The sequence below is a fragment of the Sorex fumeus genome, unplaced genomic scaffold (genome assembly GCF_029834395.1).
Source record: "Sorex fumeus unplaced genomic scaffold, SorFum_2.1 ptg000044l, whole genome shotgun sequence".
NCBI classification, from domain to species: domain Eukaryota; kingdom Metazoa; phylum Chordata; class Mammalia; order Eulipotyphla; family Soricidae; genus Sorex; species Sorex fumeus.
Genome location: NW_026606101.1, coordinates 51,975,728 through 51,989,249, shown reverse-complemented (window position 1 = coordinate 51,989,249; position 13,522 = coordinate 51,975,728).

Here is a 13,522-nt window from a genome sequence, read left to right as displayed (position 1 = left end):
CTGAGGATGTTTCTAAAGTAAATTGCCTGTGGGGCTGGCAGGGGCTATGAAGGTGGGGTATCCCCCTCTCCCGGCCCCCTCTGTCCTGTCCTTCTGCAGATTCACAAGTGACACCATGATGGTGTCACCCAGGAAGCCTTTCCTTGATGCCCAGGGTCAGCAAATGGCCAAGTCTCCCTCCTCGGAGGGGGGAGGGGAGTGGCCTCCTGCCAGGCTGGCTGCCCACTCCACTCATCCCCTGGTCTTGAAACTGTGTAGCCTCCACTTCAACAAACATGCGGTGCAGCTGGACAAGTCAGGGAGAAAAACAATTCCTGGTGGCAAAGAGCTAGGAAGAGATCTTCGTATTTTTGTTTGTTTCCTACCAAGGAATTCTTAGAAGTTCAGGACCTTCCCTAACGAGCTGTCATCGGATACAGTTGTTTCCGAATACAGCCTGGAGTTTGATTGCAGGGTTTTTCAGGCGTCTGACTGAGGAATGCAATGTTTGAGCTTTCTTGCCCTCGGCCCAGCCCTGGCCCTCCTCACAGGCCAAGGGAAAAACAAAACAAAACAGAGCATGGGCCCAGGGATGATAAAGCTTCAGTGTGTGCAGATGGTGCAGGGAGATGGTTGAAGATCCCTGCAAAAGATTCGGGAACCCCAGCCTGGGTCTCCCTTGCAGTTCCCTGTTCTGCAGGCCAGTCTTCTGGCTTGAGCCATTTGGAGATAAGACACACTTGGTGGGAACTGGAATCAAAACGAAGGTTCCAACACTTGGTGTCTTTGCCTCCATTTACCGGAGCACAGCTGTTAGGGCGTTTGCCGTGCACTCAGTCGATGCGGGTTTGCTTCCTTCATCCCTCTTGGAGAGCCCAGCAAGCTACCAAGAGTATCCCTCCCGCAAGGGAGAGCCTAGCAAACACCCGGTGGTGGATTCCATATGCCAAAAATAGTAACAACAAGTCTCACAATGGAGACATTACTGCTGCCCGCTCAAGCAAATCGATGAACAACGGGAGGACAGTCCTACAGTGCTATCTGGTGTCTGAATTCTCCCAACAAACTGTAAGTTACAACATAACAGCATCATCCTCGGCCTCATTTTGTAAGTGTGACAACTGAGGATCAGAGAGGCCAAACAATTTGTACACAATAGCGCAGCTAGAGGCGAGGTTCTGATTTGATGATCCAAGTTTTCCCACCTCTGCAAAGCCTGGGTAAGGATATCAACCTACTGAGAAACCAAAGTCTGCTCATTCTTACCACTTTATTATTCAAAGTAACTACTCTCTGCACCTTTAGGTATCCTTTTGAGGGGGGAGGAGGGAGTCTTGAGTTGAACCAGGTGGTATTTACTTCCGGCTCCGCACTCAGGGATCATACATGGTGGTTCTCAGGGAAATGCAAGAGGTGCCTGGGATCGAACTAGGGTTGACCACGTGCAAGGCAAGTGCCCTACCTGTGCTACTATCACTCCTGTCTGAGCCTCTAATTTTCCCACACATGTAATTTAACTTAAAAGCCACACCGGGGGCTAGAGCAATAGCACAGCAGCTAGGGCGTTTGCCTTGCATGCAGTGGAACTGGATTCGATTCCCAGTATCCCATATGATCCCCTGAGCACCGCCAGGAGTATTCCTGAGTGCAGAGCCAGGAGTAATCCCTGTGCATCACCGGGTGTGACCCAAAAAGAAAAAAAAAGCCATACCATGCTAAAAAGTCAACCGATTCAAGAGACCTTCTGGACACTTCTGTATTTCTTTGGAAAATGAATTTTCTTTTTAATGTTTCCCTCAGTTGCAAAGAGAAATTGCAAGACTTCTCTGTTGGGAAAATTCCTCTGCACTCTTAGGGTCTTCCCTCACCGAAGCCAAATAAATGGATGATTCCTTTGGGTGCAGCTCTTCCTTTGCTGGGCCACACTAGACAGTGCTCAGGATTTACTCTTGGCTCTGCACTCAGGGATCACTCCTGGCAGGCTCGAAGGATGCAGGGATCAAACCGGGTCAGCCGCATGCAAAGCACCAGCCCTCCAGCCCCAGGTGCAGCTCTTCCTCTGACGGATCTTTGTCATTCGCAAAGCTGAAAAGGACAGCCAAGCAGGTTCTGGAACAGGCCACAAACCCAGACTAAATCCCCAACAGTTGTCCTATACCAAAACACACACATGCGCGCATACTTACACATACGCACACCAAGATGCTCATGTGAAGCGCTGCTTTTATTTACTTTTTATTTATTTATTTATTTATTTTGCTTTTTGGTCACACCTGGCAATGCACAGGGGTTACTCCTGGCTCTGCACTCAGGAATTATCCCTGGTGGTGCTCAGGGGATCATATGGGATGCTGGGAATCGAACCTGGGTCGGCCGTGTGCAAGGCAAACGCCCTACCCGCTGTGCTATTGCTCCAGCCCCGAAGCACTGCTTTTAACCTCTCCCCAAAATTTAGCAATAATCTAATATCCAACAGAAGGAAAACAATTAAGAAAATGATATTTAGGCCTAAGAAGGCATATTAGACATTAAACTCAGGATAGAGTTTATCAAGAATACCCAGTGCCCTGGGAACAGGCCTATGATATAATGCAAGGCAAAATGCAAAGATACATTAAAAAAAAAACACATCTCCATTATGTAAAACAGCAAAGAAAAAAGACAGGCAAAAATGTGTTTAAATGTTAACAGTATTCATTTCTGGAATTGTGGGTGCCTGTTAGCTTACTTTCAATCTTTTTATATATATTTCCTAATTATACACAATGGATATATAATGATTTTGTCATTTGAAATGTTTTTAAATTTTTTTCGAAGACCAAATTCCAAGGTTTGGTGATTTAAGAAGACAGATTTTTAAAAATTGGATAAAATACAAATAATTTTTAGGGAAACTATATTTTAAAGATGACTATTAAATATCTGGGATTGAAATTAGGACATAATATTTTTTAAGTCATAATAGATATGTGTGCCTGCCAGTTGAAAGAACAATTTCTACTTCCCACCCTACTCCCTTAGTAAGAATGAACCAAGTCTTAGCAAATAACAAATGTAACAGCCCACAGGATTCTGTTACTTGTCCGAGCTGGACTTGGGCTCAGCATGGTTTGGATTGACCGCCACCATTCTTGGTCAGGCTCTTGGAAGAGAGCCCTGGTGAGGTTTGGGAAGGGAGACAGAGAGAGGAGGATGAGCAAATATGAACCTCCTCCCAAGCGAGGCGGGTGTGAGCTTAGTCACTCACTAGAGGAATGTAGAACCCTGTTCTTGAGCCTCAGTGCAGACTAGTAGCAGCAACCGCAGCAGTGGAAGGCCAGGCTGGGCTGACTCCAACTCTTCTGGGACATTCGGAATCCCAGTGGTCCATCGGACGGCTCTCCGTTCCCGCTCAGTCCTGTTCATTTGGTACCCTGGGATATTACGGGCCAGGAGGGGGAGGTATCTTAGAAATGCTTTTAGTGATCTCTCCCTCACTTCATCCAGAATCAGCACTACTTTTTTTTTTTCCTCTTCCCTTTCATGTCGGAGCCATCCTTCACACCCATGAGGTTGTCTTTCCCAAACTTCCCCTTCGCCCTTGACTCTCCCTCACACCAGAGCTTCCCTTGGATACTATTGCTCAGGGCATTTGATGCAGACTCCTCCAAAACACAGTCCCTACCCTCTTCCCTCTGCCCTCCAGCCCTCACACTCCCCCACCACACCCCGAGCCCAGCATCCAGCCCAGCTCTCTAGCCTGCACACGATTTCAGTGGCCCTCTGAATTACCATCTGTTGGAAGGAAATGATCCTCCACCAAAGTAGAATAATGGAGTCCTGTCCAAATTATGCTCAAAGATACAATTTTGTCGATGTGAAGTTTTCTCCCATCAACTTTCTTTAAACCTTTGGCACCAGCAACTCTGCCTATCTCAACTGAGAGCCCACAGATGGCAAAGCAGAAAAAAAACAAGTCCCTGGTGAAAAATCATGGAGAAGCCTCAGGAACAGCCCATCACGTGTCTTTGACAGCTTGTTTATTTCACAGACATGTGCTCCTGGTAATCTTATATCAGACACATAAAATAAATCCATTTTTTACTAATAAAATTGTTCTGTATAGAATGATATGCCATATGCTTTTCTGACAGTCTTTTTAAAAATTGGGGATCTACTGAGAGAATTGAGACTGCTCTGAAATCTCGGTGACTTTGCAAACCTTTGCTTCAGACACATGACTCGCCTCTCCCACACGCATGTCACAGGAGTCCTGAACATTCATCTTGCTGACCTGCCTATGATCACCATTGCCCCCTTTGGCAATGAATAGCCTGGTATTTAGCAAGTTTCCATTCAAATAGCATATTCTCCGTGAAAGCTTTCTGCCCTCAGTCCTTCGATCCAACAGAAAACCTGGAGTTTCTTCAGAAGTCAGTGGTGGAGCGGCTGAAATGATAGTACAATGGGAAAGATGTTTGTCTTGCATGCAGCTGACCTGGGTTCGATCCTCAACATCTCATATGGTGCCTCCTCCTCCCCCAAAACCCCATCTGGTGCCAAGAGCCTACCAGGTGTGATTCCTGAGCTCAGAGCCAGGAATAAACCCTGACCACCACCAGCTGTGGCCTGAAAACAAGTAAACAAAATGTTTTTTAAAAGAAGTCAACTGAGAGGATAAAGATAAACACCAAGACAACAGAGAAAAAGAATTAAGCAGCTCAATGAAATTGGTAAGAGAGGAGAAGCAAGACACTCAGGACTCTTTAATTTAACCCAGATAAGCAGAAAAAAGTGAACAGAAGTCAGAAAGGGAGTTACACAATGAGGGGAAGGAGGAGGGAGTATTATGTTCCTGCTCTAGGCTATAGACTTGCTAGCTGTTTCTTTCTGTTTACTCTTTCTTAGAAATGTAAAGAGTATCATTATCTCTATTTTACAAACATAGAGTTTAAATTTACTCAAATTCAGCCAGTTAACAAGGGGCAGAGCCCTGATAAAGACCTAGTTCCACTTCTCTCACTGTTGTCAAAGGACCCATTTCACAGCTAGGAGACTGAAGTGCAGAGTTGGTGGCCTCTCTCCCTGTCCACACAGTAGGGTGGAGCTCTCCAGTCGTCTTTCTTTTACCACACTGGAGGAGAGAGGGTGTAACCATAACTCAATCCTTTGGAGAGAAGGCACCGCAGGGCGGGAGAGATAGTACCGTGGGTATTGTTGGCCCTCCCCCCCATATGATCCCCTAACCCGCCCCAGGAGTAATCCCTGAGTTCTGAGCCAGGGGTAAACCCTGAGTGTGCTGGATAAAAAGAAGGCAGTGAGTCTGGGAATGCAGGGAAGGAAGTAGTGTAACCCACTGAAGAGCTCTGATAAATAAAAAACTTCTTCCAGGCCTGAGTCTGTCGAGCTATTACCATATTTCATATGGATTACCTTGCTACCATTTCCATTTGCAAGGCATACACAGAGTTGTAAATGAGCCTTACCTCTTGACCACTTCCGCTTGCAAAGCATACACAGAGTTGTAAATGAACCTACCTGCATTCCAGACAGGAGCGTGTGGGTTGGGAAGGGCAAAATGTAGACCCTGTAGTGAAAAAATTACATCGAGTCTTTGAGGGATGTTTAACACAGAGAGAGGAAGAGGAAGACCATATTTAGCTTGCTGATTCTCTCTAAGCTTAGACGACCCTGTCAGAACAGGCTCTGAGGTCAGTTTTTAATGTTCAAGATGAACATTCCTGAGGGGAAAGGTCCAGATGAAACCCAGATAAGGCACAAAACAATTAGGTGATGGAGAAATGAGCACCAAGAGTGAGGAAAGATTTCACAGGGCATGTGAAATTCTACCAAGAGGCTACGTGTGTGTGTGTGTGTGTGTGTGTGTGTGTGTGTGTGTGTGTGTGTGGTGTGTGTGTGGAGGGGGCAGGGTGGAGACATCTTGGGGAGATGTGGGTAATTCTCAGTGGTCAGGCAGAAAGGAAAGCTTTAAAATGCTGAGCTTGGGCTGGAGCTATAACACAGCGGGTAGGGCGTTTGCCTTTCACGTGACCAACCCGGTTTGATTCCCAGCATCCCTTATGGTCCCCTGAGCACAACCAGAAGTAATTCCTGAGTGCAAAGCCAGGAATAACCCCTCTGCATCGCCGGGTGTGACCCAAAAAGCAAAAACAAATAAATAAATAAATAAATAAATAAAATGCAGAGCTTTCTCAGCTGCCTGACTCTCAGGTGTCCTGGAGTACTGGGGCCTATCCCAGAAATATGGCCATTAATTTTGCTGGGGGGGCAAGCACGCTCTGAGAAGAAATGGAAATTGGTTCTTCCAGCCTCTGATGACCTAGCCCCAGAGGATAAAGAACCTCTGAAAAGAGGCTGAAAGAAAAGTTGGCTAAAAGAGCCAGTGAGGAGGACAAGTTCCTCTTTGGGGAGTTTTATTTTTCTGTTTTGTTTTGTTTTGTTTTTTGATCATGCCTGGTGGTAGTCAAGGGTTATTCCTGGCTCTGCACTCAGGAATTACTCCTGGTAGTGCTGGGGGGACCATATGGGATGCCGGGGATGGAACCCAGGTTGGCCGCGTATAAGGCCCTCCCTGCTGTGCTATCTCTCAGACTCAGAGTCCCTCTTTTTGAACAAGGCCAGGATTTCAAAGGTGGAAAGGGAGGATGTGCCCACAAAGTGAATTCCACTGGTTGCAAAGGGCTCAGATGAAGTGATAGGTTCCCGCCAAGGTCTATGGCATCCAAAATCCTGTTTAAGTGAAGACTTGGTGATCCAGGATTCAGGTACTGCTACTGTGAAGTGAACACATCCATCAGCCTTCCCTCAGCATGCACGTAGTCCGAGCTACACAAAGACCCGGTTGCCAGCCCCTCATTCCTCTCCCACCATGTGGGCAGACAGGGCTACTGGATGTGCAGAAACATAATTCCACCAAGAGAAGCTCTCCTGACATTTCCTTTTAAAGCACAGTGCTGCACTGGTCAGTAAAAATCACTTGTTTATTCATATTCATTCATTCTTTAGGGACCACCTGCAGTGTGCGAGGGGAGGTGTTTGAGGGTCTGGGCAATTGGAAGAGATTGTCTCACGGACAACACAGTTACCTAAACAATATACTTTCACCAAGGGCACCATAGAGGATATGGTATGAAAAAATGTTCTTTTGTTGATGAGTTTAAGCATATCATCACTATATGCACTGTAGCACTGCACTGTCCTCCCGTTGTTCATCGATTTGCTCGAGCGGGCCCACTAACATCTCCATCATGAGACTTGTTGTTACTGTGTTTGGCATATCGAATACATCACGGGGAGCTTGCCAGGCTCTGCCGTGCGGGCGAGATACTCTCGGTAGCTTGCTGGGCTCTCCGAAAGAGGCGGAGGAATAGAACCCGGCTCAGCCAGGCTGGCTGTGCGCAAGGCAAATGCCCTACTGCTGTGCTATCGCTCCACCCCGCTATATGCAATAATTCTAAATATGGTGAATGGGGGCCAGGAGAGATAGTACAGGGGTTAAGGCACTTGCCTTGCACACAGCCAAACCAGAATGGATACCTGACACCCCATAGGTCCCCTGAGCCCAGCCAAGAGTTATCTCTGAGCTCAGAGCCAGGAGTAAGTCCTGAACACTGCCAGGTGTGGTTCAAAAACAACTCCTCCATTCCCCAAAAGTGAAGGATTACTCTTCTACTTATTCTCGAAAGCCCCTGGCTGTGTATCCCCCAACGACACCTTCTAGCACCTTCTCCATTCTGTCTCTTCCTGGCCTTACTGTCCTCTGTTTTAGATGCAAGTGAGCCCACCATGTGTGCGCTGATCCCTCTGCCTGGAAGCTCCTTCCCCTTTTGTCTGCCCAGCAAAGCACTAGCGACTCATTTCAGGGCTGGCCCAAACGTCACCTCTTTCTGGTGCCTGCCTTGACCCTAACAGGAAGTACTCTCTGCTCCTTCACTTGTACTCCCAGAACCCATTTACAGGCTCTATTACAACACCTGTAAACACTGTAGAAGAACTCTTTGTTCCTGTGCTTTTCCGCCCACCTCTCACCAACCTGGGAGCTCTTCTGAACCAGCCCCGAATGCAGGACATCAGCCACTAATCGAAGCTTATGGAAGTAGAGCTGGGATTTACTGCTCTGTAAACTCCCGCATGTCTTATTTAAATCAGGGCCTATGAAAGGTGACAGCCCAGCCTCATCTGATGAGAGGGAAGGGTCATTCACCTTCCTGAGCCTCTCATTCACTTTCTGCTGGGACTCTACAGGGTGCGAGGTGGGGTATAAAATACACAGTATTATCAAATCTAAAGGCTTAAAAATACACTTGAGGGGCTGGGACAATAGCACAGTGGGTAGGGCGTTTGCCTTGTATGCGGCCAACCCGAGTTCGATTCCCAGCATCCCATATGGTCCCCTGAGCACCGCCAGGGGTAATTCCTGAGCACAGAGCCAGGAGTATCCCTGTACATCGCCGGGTGTGACCCAAAAAGAAAAAAAATACAGTTGAATAAAATCTGATTTGTGGTTTTCTTTTTTGGGGGGGGTCACACCTGGCAATGCACAGGGGTTACTCCTGGCTCATGCACTCAGAAATTACTCCTGGTGGTGCTCGGGGGACCATATGGGATGCTGGGAATCGAACCTGGGTTGGCCACTTGCAAGGCAAACGCCCTACCCGCTGTGCTATCACTCCAGCCCATGATTTATGGTTTTCTTAAAAGCTATCATATATATATTTAAATTCTAGCTTCTAGACAATAGAGACTATAATGATTCACAAATTTACTGGTCAAGATTCTGTAGAATGGGTACAGGATAGTAAGTGATGCAGGAGCTTTTATTTTCCATTCTGCACCTTTCTGTCAGGTTTGTGAGGTTGAGATTTTTGTCACGAGTCTCCTTCATTTTACAAAGGAATAGAACATTAAAATTCATCCTGTGACTCCCATTTTGAATGAATCAATTAAAATTAGATTGATGTTTACCAAAAGGCATATACTGGAGTCTCCCTGGAATGTTCAGAACTGACTAATTAGGAATAACAGACACTGGAAACTGCCCAAATAGCCACTAACAGCAGAATGGATTCATCCCTATAATAAGCTTATACACTGACACCCTATACAGAGAGCAAAGAGAAGCAAAAAATGCAATGGCACAGGGCAGGAGATATAGTACAGTGCTTACCTTGTATATGGCCTCTCGAAGTTCAATCCCCAGCATTCCCTATGGCCTCCTGAGCACCACCAGAAATGATCCCTATGCAGAGTCAGGAGTAAACCCTGATCACAGCCAGATATCACCCCAAAACAATGAAAAAGAAAGAAATGCAATTACACAGGGCAACGGGAAGGAGTTTTCCAAACATCTCATTGAAGAGGTCAGATGTGGCAGAAGATGGACCATAGATTCTATTGCACAAAGCAGAGAAAGCATCCATGATGCTTGGGGCCAGGAGGGCAGCAGCCCTTGCAGGGGACGTGATGGGAGTGAGTGACAAGTGCCGAGAGGAGGTCATGGGGCTGCACCCAACAGGGCTCTGATCCTAGGCTCGCTTTGTGAAAGTTCAGGTTAACCCTGGGAACTTGGGTACTTCCCTTGATGAATGTTGCCCTCCAATGAAACTAGACGAAGAAGCCACAGCCGAAATGCTGGACTTTTGCTCCCTCAGACCCTCTTTGGAGGCTGATGCTGACATTGGAGGCTCTGAGAGGGCCAGAGAGGGACAGTGAGCTGGACGCTGATCTGTGGTCCCCAGTGCTTTTCTGGGTCCCCGTGTGTGTTGGGTTCAAGCCCAGGGCTCACTGCAGGAAGGAACAAAGAGCAAAGGATAAAGAACTGCGCTTCCTCCCGATGTAGCCAATTCGGGGAAGAGATGCAGGGCTCATTCTTGGCCATTTCATACCTGGGGTTTGATGGCTCAGTGGGAGGGACACTAAGAATGAGGAGAGATTTTTCTCATGGGCCTTGAGAGTGTATTCTCAATGCATACACTCTACCTGGTTTAAATGGCAGCTGCTTTAGACCCCAAAAGTAACAGAAGCAGCAAAGGACTTTGAGCAAGAATCATAGTGTGTGTGCGTGCGTGCGTGCGTGCGAGCGTGCGTGCGTGCGTGCGTGCGTGCGTGTGTGTGTGTGTGTGTGTGTGTGTACAGGGGTGGAGGATAGGGGACAGAAGGGGATATCATTGTAATTATTTCCTTAGTTTTGATGGGTTTTTTGGTTTGTTTTGAGGCAGAGCTCAGGGCTTACCGTGTGCAGGGATCCTGCCTCTGTTCTCAGAGATCACTCCTGGGAGTGCTCAGGAGAACCTATGCCAACCAGGATTGAACCAGGGTGAGCTGAGTATAAGGCCGTCCAACACCGCCCCTTCCATATTATTTCTTTGATCCATTTGCTTTTTGATTGGGTGGTGGGGTAGTAGGGACAGTGGAGGTGGTGGGGTGGTGGGGATTAAACCTGGATTCCACACATGCAAGGGATACACTCTACCACTGAACTCTAGGCCCCTTCTACATGTGTTTAAACAACTCTGTCTTCAAGTGCTTCAAGGTGAAAAGATAGACGCAGGCTGGACGCTCCCTTTGAAGCCAAATGATGGACTACCCTGACGGGGCATTTCCAGGGGAGACTCTGTTCCCAACTTTGTTCATGGTTGATTTCCCCTTCGTCCAACTCAAAATAAAGACAGACTCCCTCCATCACTGACAGACATGAGCACTACAGAGCAAGCCAAGGGTTGAAAGAACACCCCACTGCCCACCTCTCTCCAGCTGCTGTGAAGTAGGCATGGGAACGAATCCTCATTTTAGCCCTTCTAACCCTTTCGCCTCTTCCTCCAGAGAGGCTGTGGGGAGAAGCTAAGGCGAGGGCTTTTAACTGGATCCGGCCAGCTGGGGGGATCCTTCTCCTCAGACTCTGAGGACTAGATTCTGGGATGTCACATTACGCTGGTTCTCTGAAACTTTCCACTAAGAGCATAAAAGGAAGCAAAAAGAGAACTTTACTTGGTCAAAATAGATTTTTGCCAAGTCTACACATTCAAATTCACCCACTTCCTCATGGAAGGGGACCCTTTAGGGCTCCCTCAGAATCCAGATTTCTCTACGCCCATGACAAAGTCACTTGATTTGCTGCTTTCTAAGGCTATGGTGAATCAGAAGGAGAAAACTGAATTGGACATCACGGGCTGCTGGAGAAGCATGCACCTCTTTATGTATGTACTTAACCTGGGCCAGATCTAAAAGTGCCAAGGGCCTGAGGACCCTCTAGGCAAAGTTCAGGGACACCGGAGCTATCCCAGTGGAACCTGAGGAACCATGTGGTCCCAGGAATTGGGCCAGGCATGTGCTCTAACACAGGAGCTCTCTGCCTAGCCCAAGAAGCTCATCTTAATGCCTTGAGTCCGGATTAAAACCCTAGCATGAAAAGGAGACAGGGAATCTCCCAAGATCAGACCAAATATTTTGACCAAGTGAAGTTCTCTTTTTGCTTCCTTTTATGCTCTCTCTCTCTCTCTCTCTCTCTCTCTCTCTCACACACACACACACACACACACACACACACACACACACACACACAGTCCTCCCGTTGTTCATCGATTTGTTCCAGCGGGCCCAGTAATGTCTCCATTGTGAGACTTGTTGTTACTGTGTTTGGCATATCGAATATGTCACAGGGAGCTTGCCAGGCTTTGCCTTGCGGGCAGAATACTCTCGGTAGCTTGCCGGGCTCTCTGAGAGGGACTGAGGAATCGAACCCAGGTCGGCCGGACCGGCAGTGCACAAGGCAAACACCCTACCGCTGTGCTATTGCTCCTTGGGTCTTCAAATTATCTAGTCATTGGAGGCTTTTTCAGAGGGATCAGGAAACTTCCATGGGCCCTAGAGGTGGAACAGTGTGCTTGCTTGAGACGGAGCTGGTGAACGGGCAGTTCTGTGTGGCATGAGTTGCCTGAAGAACTCAGAAGGCTTCAGGGAGAAACTGGGGCTCTAGGCCCAGGAACAGTCCCACTGTGATTAGGACCTCTCAACGCAATGGAAGCCATGAAGAGTTCTTAAAGTTTCTTATTCCTATTGATAATACAAAGCTTTTGGAACCAAGGAAGAAATAAGGAATCTGACTTTGACATATTTATTAGGATAGTGGTGTTTGTAGAAGGAGACAGGGGCTGGAGAGACAATACACATGGTTGAACACAGGCTTTACTATTAGGAGGCCCGGAGTTCCAACCCCCACACCATGTGGTACCCAAGCATGGCTGGGAGCAACTTCTGAGCACAGAGCTGGGGTATAGATTCCAGCACAGCTGGATGTGGGACCCCAAAAAGCAAAAAGAAGAGTGTCTTCAAGCTCAAGAAATGAGGCAGGGGGGCTGGAGCAATAGCACAGCGGGTAGGGCATTTGCCTTGCATGTGGCTGACCCAGGTTTGATTCCCAGCATCCGATATGGTCCCCTTAGCACCGCCAGGAGTAATTCCTGAGTGCATGAGCCAGGAATAATCCTTGTGTATCACTCAAAAAGCCCCCCCCCCAAAAAAAAAGAAAAACAAATGAGGCAGGAACAGAACTTACTCTGCTCCCCACTAGGTCAATTGGTAAGAAGGTCGGGAACATGCATTTGAGGATCAGGGAGGTAGCTCAACAGGCGAAGACCAGGAGGTATGCCATATGCACAAGAAGACTCCAAATTCAAGGATCCACATGGTGTCCTAAGCACCTCTGGGGGCCCTCCTTTTCCTCCTGAGTAGTACCAAATCTAGTCAGAGCACTAGACCATCAGCCCATAGCAAAAGTGCTGCTGGGTATGGTACCTAGGCTAATTGTGAAGCCTCAGATGTGGTTTTGTGTTATTGTTATTGTTTGTTTGGGATATGCTAAAGATGGACCGTGGCCTCATCTAAGTGAGGCATGTGCCCTACCTCTAAATAACATCTCTGGACCCTCGGACGTGATTTCTTGATCCGTCATTTCCACCCTTAGTTTTCACATCTGTAGACTGAATTGTTGCTACTTCTGAGAAAGTTTGGAGGTGTCACATAAGACAACGCATGTGACAGGTTGAGAATGTGGTTGAGTGGTGAAGCACAAGGCCAAGCATTGTGCTTTGCATAGTGACCTGGGAGCAATCCCCAGCACTGAGGGGTTGAAGGGGGAAGGAAGATAAAATATGTGAGTGAAGTGACTAATCCAGACCTGGCATATCAGATGTGATCAGCAAATACAGTTTCCATTCTCTTTCTAAAGTGTTTTTAATGAAGACTGATGTAATGCTGGCCCAGGATAATAATTCAGAATTCTGGCTGGAGCTTCCAGAATAATTCCCCAGAAAGCACAGCGCCTCTCCTTGGGAATAGCAAGTAGACAACCAGAGCCCCAAAGGCAAGACGAGCGGAGTGGAGGGGATGGGGGCCGTGGTGTTTCTGAACAAGCTCTGCTCATTCAGCCCCAACTCCAACTCTCACAAGCTCCGTGATTCTGACAAATTACTTAACCTTCCTGGGCCTCAGTTTCCTCATCTGTCAAAGAGAGCCTGTGTTGTTGCCATCACAGGCTTGTTGGGAC